Below are 6,624 nucleotides of genomic sequence, written 5' to 3'. Positions count from 1 at the left end.
TATGTCATTTTTGCTAGATGTGTTCAAGTCCAAAGAAGCTACAAAATTAGCATTTATGCATGAAAGATCATCAATGTTGAGCACAACATCATCATCACAAATTATATTTCCACTCACCATGTCATTACCTTGGGACATGTCATATGATGGTGAGGTGGAAGAAGTTGAAATGTCCAAGCACACGGAGGAAGAAGCAATATGGAGTTCTTCATGATATGAAGATGTGGAGAACTCCTCAAGAGACACCTCCGAAATATGATTGACCTCATCAAGATTGGACCCACCATATATTTCTTCAAGTTTTGTCCACATCTCATGAGCCGACGCACACGTCATAATTAACTCAAACACTTCGAGGGATATAGACCGGATTAAGGCATTCTTTGCATCATATCCACAAAGCATATCATCATTTTCCTCACTAGTTGGAAAAATTCCATCCTTCCACGGAGAAGCCCCTACAAGAACAATTCGCACAAAATTTGGACCCATGGCCCAGAAATGACAAAGCATGCGAATTTTCCACAAGTGATAGTTTGTGCCACTAAAACAGAAAGTGTCATCGTGCACTATACCACTAGTCGACATCTTTACTCTCTAGGCGGTGAAGCCTAGCAAGGAGAGACCAAAGCTCTGATACCAATTGAAAGGAACTAGATGACGACTAGAGGGGGGTGAATAGGTGTTTTAAAACTATTACAGATTTGGCTTTATCATAATGCGGAATTAAACTAAACGGATACTTTTCGAGCACAAATCCTAAATATGCTAGGCTCAACTAAGTGCACCAACAACCTATGCTAAACAAGATAGACACTTAAGGAAACTAGCAAGCACAAACTATATCACAAGATATGGAAATGTAGGAACAACTAAGCAATTCAACTAGCACAAGATATATCAATATGAGCAAGTATGAATTGCGGTAAGTAAAGGGTGTGGGTAAGAGATAACCACAAGTGAGTCGGAGACGCGGATTTATCCCGAAGTTCACACTCGTGAGAGTGCTAATCTCCGTTAGAGCGGTGCCGAAGCCAAAGCTCCGGGGCATCACCAAGTGACTCACCGTATTCTCCTTTTCGAGTCACCCCCAACGAATGAGCCTCGATTCACTCGGGGTTGGTCTTGAAGGCGACCACCACACCTTTACAAACTTATCCTGAGCACACCACAAACAAGGAAGCTTCCGGAGGAACTTGACCACCTAGGCCACTTCAACACCCTTCCCCGGAGCACACCACAAGAGGAAGCTTCCGGGGGAACCTTGGCCACATAGGCCTCTTTCACAATCTTCTCAATGTATCACCAAACCGTCTAGGAGGCGGAGGCCTCCAAGAGTAATAAACTCACGGGCTCACACTCGAACAAATCGATGCAGGGAGCTCAAACCAATGAGACAAATGCAATGCAAGGTCAAGCAACAAATGCTCAACTCACTCTCTCAATCTCATAAGATGCACTCTTGAAAGTAGGAGATTGAAGAGAGGGGATGCTTTGGATATGATCAACAAATGGCTCACTAATCCATCCACAAATCCCCCTTCACATAGAGGGGAGATAGGGGTTTGGGAGAGGTGGAGAGAGGCTCAAAATGGTGTTTAGAATGTGTGTGAACCAACCCCCAACCGGTGGGAGGAAAGGGCCCTTAAATAGCCAAACTCCGAAACTAGCCGTTGGGGCTCCAACGGGCATTTCCTGGGCACCCCGTGCGCACGGGGGTTGAGACCCCGTGAGCACGGTGTCCCGTGTGCATGGTACGAGCCCGTGTGCACGGAGTACCCAGAATTCTGGACACCCCGTGCGCACGGGGGTCAAAGACCCCGTGCACACGGGGTCCCCAGGACAGCCAGCAGTAGCCCACTAAAACATCGATAACTTGGGCATGCGGACTCCGAATTCGATGATCTTGGGCTCATTTTGAAGCTATGGAAAAGCCCAAGGTCCTCACATAGAGAACCACCCAAGATCAACAAGAAAGAATGATGCAAGTAATGCAAAGGTTTGAGCTCTCTACATGCGACGTGATCAAGCTACTTGCCCGAGAGTCCCTCTTGATAGTACGGCTATCAAACCTATAATCCGGTCTCCCACCAAGCACTATGAGACCGGAAAAACTAGGAAAACCTAGCTAAGGTATACCTTTGCCTTGCACATTCAACTTGAGCTTGATGATGACTTTAATGCTTGCCTCAAGTTGGAATCCCTTTCTTGTCCACGACCACTTGGTGAAGATACTCGAATTGCTTCCTCATGATGCAATGAGGGAAGCCTTATCTCAAGCCCATCTTCACATGCACATTATCATGATGTGGACCGCAAGCTTCAAAGCATATAACCTCCGGCTTCTCATCTTGCACCTGGACTCCCCGAACTCGATGACCATCACCACTTGATGTCATCCACACATAGACTACACGAGATCTTTCCTTTTGATGCAAGCCTATGAGAAACACCTAACCCACATAGACATAACAAACATATAGCATGGGTTAGGTAACAAAGCACAACTCACAATTACTTACCATACCACTAGATCACTTGATCTCACGTGGTACATTGTTTGTGCTTTGTGAGTTGACCACTTAGATATACTCTTCGAGCTTCATCTTGGTCAACCAACATCTTTACTTCAAGCTCCATCTTGGTTTCTTGAAAGCCACAATGAACTCTTCATTTCACTTCTTGCTTCAAGACAATATCACCAAAGACTCTTTCATGACCATATCAAGTTCCACTATGAATATCATCTTGGTCACCACTTGCCCTTCTAAAAACTCCATCACAATCTCTTGAGAGGCATAATGAATTCGTCACTCTAGTTGCTTGCTTCAAGACTTGATCAACCGAAACCCAACACATGAGCTCACCATGATCTTGTCTTGAGACCATAACTTGAATTCTTCTCTTTGATTATTCTCTCAAGCCCTTGATCCTTAAAAGCCCTCCATCATAATATCTTGAGAGGCACAATGAATTCTTCACTCTAGTTGTTTGCTTCAAGACCTGATCAACCTAAAGCCAACACACGAGCACACCATGATCTCGTCTTGAAACCATAACTTGAATTCTTCTCTTTGATTACTCTCTCAAGCCTTGATCCTCGGAAGCCCAAATATATCAATCTTTGAGATCCTCCAATGAACTCCATCATGAACATAATTAGATTAGGCATTGAAACCAATCTTGATGGCTTCAATAGAAGTACCCGAAGACCAACTTGAAACCTCACTGGATATGGGATCTCGAGAGCCAACACCTAGGCCCCATGAGCACGGGGTATCCAGAGAGTTGACACTCGACCTCGTGCGCATGGTACAAGCCCGTGTGCACGGGGTATCCAGAGAAGGATACCATGAGGACTTCTTCGGATGCTTTGATGGCAGACTTCACAGAACAACCCAATGCACTTCAAGCATCACTATGGAACATATCTTCATATAAGATTCAATGCACTTGATGCTCCATAGGAATTGTCATTTAATACCAAAGCATAGGGCAAATATATCTTCATATATATGGACTTCATCCTTGATTCCATCCAATATCCTTGAGGCACTATCTTCATATATATATATGGACTTCATCCTTGATTCCGGCCAATATCCTTGAGGCACTATCTTCATATATATATGGACTTCATCCTTGATTCCGTCCAATATTCTTGAGGCACTATCTTCATATATATGGACTTCATCCTTGATTCCATCCAATATCCTTGTGGCACCATCTATGGACAAAACCTTCAAATATATCTCACTGAAAACATTAGTCCATAGTGATTGTCATTTAATTACCAAAACCACACTTAGGGGCTACATGCCCTTTCACTAGGCTTATCATAGCTTCTTCATAGTTCGTAGGTTCCTCATGGTCTAGTAACATGACTTCAAGAACTGGATTACCGTACCACTCTGGTGCGGATCGTGCTCTGGTTGACCTACGAGGTTAAGTAGTAACTTGATCTGAAGTTTCATGATCATCATCATTAGCTTCCTCTCTAGTTGGTGTAGGCATCACGGGAACGGTTTTCTGTGATGAGCTACCTTCCAATTCGAGAGAAGGTACAATTACCTCATCAAGTTCTACTTTCCTCCCACTCACTTCTTTCGAGAGGAACTCCTTCTCTAGAAAGTTTCCATTCTTGGCAACAAAGATCTTGCCTTCGGATCTGTGGTAGAAGCTGTACACAATTGTTTCCTTAGGGTATCCTATGAAGACGCACTTCTCCGATTTGGGTTCGAGCTTATCAGGCTGAAGCCTTTTGACATAAGTGCCGCAACCCCAAACTTTAAGAAACGACAGCTTAGGTTTCTTGCCAAACCACAGTTCATACGGTGTCGTCTCAACGGATTTAGACGGTGCCCTATTTAACGTGAATGCAACTGTCTCTAATGCATAACCCCAAAATGATAGTGGTAAATCGGTAAGAGACATCATAGATCACACCATATCTAATAAAGTACGGTTACGACGTTCGGACACACCATTACGCTGTGGTGTTCCAGGTGGCGTGAGTTGTGAAACTATTCTACATTGTTTTAAATGAAGGCCAAACTCGTAACTCAAATATTCGCCTCCGCGATCAGATCGTAGAAACTTTATTTTTCTTGTTACGATGATTCTCCACTTCCCTCTGAAATTCTTTGAACTTTTCAAATGTTTCAGACTTGTGTTTCATTAAGTAGATATACCCATATCTGCTCAAATCATCAGTGAAGGTCAGAAAATAACGATACCCGCTGCGTGCCTCAACACTTATCGGACCGCATACATCGGTATGTATTATTTCCAGTAAGTCATTGGCTCGCTCCATTGTTCCGGAGAACGGAGTTTTAGTCATCTTGCCCATGATGCATGGTTCACAAGTATCAAATGATTCATAATCAAGTGATTCCAAAAGCCCATCTGTATTGAGTTTCTTCATGCGCTTTACAGCAATATGACCTAAACGGTAGTGCCACAAATATGTTGCACTATCATTACCAAGTTTGCATCTTTTGGCATCAATATTATGAATATGTGTATCACCACAATCGAGATTCAACAAAAAATAGACCACTCTTCAAGGGTGCATGACCATAAAAGATATTACTCATATAAATAGAACAACCATTATTCTATGATTTAAATGAATAATCATCTCGCACTAAACAAGATCCGGATATAATGTTCATGCTCAATGCTGGCACCAAATAACAATTATTCAGGTCTAAAACTAATCCCGAAGGTAGATGTAGAGGTAGCATGCCGACGGCGATCACATCGACCTTGGAACCATTCCCGATGCGGATCATAACCACGTCCTTAGCCAATCTTCGTTTAATAGCCCCTGTTTCGAGTTACAAATATGAGCAACCGAACCAGTATCAAATACCCAGGCACTACTATGAGCATTAGTAAGGTACACATCAATAACATGTATATCAAATATACCTTTGTTCATTTTGCCATCCTTCTTATCCGCCAAATACTTGGGGCAGTTCCGCTTCCAGTGACCAGTACCTTTGCAGTAGAAGCACTCAGTTTCAGGCTTGTGTCCAGCTTTGGGTTTCTTCCCGAGAGTGGCAACTTGCTTGCCATTCTTCTTGAAGTTCCCCTTCTTTCCCTTGCCCTTTTTCTTGAAACTAGTGGTCTTGTTAACCATCAACACTTGATGCTCCTTCTTGATTTCTACCTTCGCAGCTTTGAGCATTGCGAAGAGCTCGGGAATTCTCTTGTCCAGCCCTTGCATATTATAGTTCATCACGAAGCCTTTGTAGCTTGGTGACAGTGATTGAAGAAATCTGTCAATAACAGTATCATCTGGAAGATTAACTCCCAGCTGAGTCAAGTGATTATGATACACATACATTTTGAGTATGTGTTCACTGACAAAACTGTTCTCCTCCATCTTACAGCTATATAACTTGTTGGAGACTTCATATCTCTCAACTCGGGCATTTGCTTGAAATATTAACTTCAACTCCTGGAACATCTCATATGTTCCATGACGTTCAAAATGTCTTTGAAGTCTCGATTCCAAGCCGTAAAGCATGGCACACTGAACTATCGAGTAGTCATCAGATCGAGCTCGCCAGACGTTCAAAACATCAGCATCTGCTCCTGCAGCAGGCCTTTCACCTAGCGGTGCATCAAGGACATAATTCTTCTATGCAGCAATGAGGATAATCCTCAAGTTACGGACCCAGTCCGTGTAGTTGCTACCATCATCTTTCAACTTAGCTTTCTCTAGGAGCGCATTAAAATTCAAGGGAACGGTAGCACGGGCCATTGATCTACAACATAGATATGCAAAAACTGTCAGGACTAAGTTCATGATAAATTAAGTTCAATTAATCAAATTACTTAAGAATTCCCACTTAGATAGACATCCCTCAAGTCATCTAAAGGATACGTCATCCAAATCAACTAAACCATGTCCGATCATCACGTAAGATGGAGTAGTCATCAATGGTGAACATCTCTATGTTGATCATATCTACTATATGATTCACGTTCGACCTTTCGGTCTCTAGTGTACTGAGGCCATGTCTGTACATGCTAGGCTCGTCAAGTTTAACCCGAGTATTCCGCATGTGCAAAACTGTCTTGCCCTCGTTGTATGTGAACATAGAGTCTATCATA

This window comes from Aegilops tauschii, chromosome 3, assembly GCF_002575655.3.
Source record: "Aegilops tauschii subsp. strangulata cultivar AL8/78 chromosome 3, Aet v6.0, whole genome shotgun sequence".
Classification (NCBI taxonomy): domain Eukaryota; kingdom Viridiplantae; phylum Streptophyta; class Magnoliopsida; order Poales; family Poaceae; genus Aegilops; species Aegilops tauschii.
Note: the sequence above shows the minus strand (reverse complement) of the source record.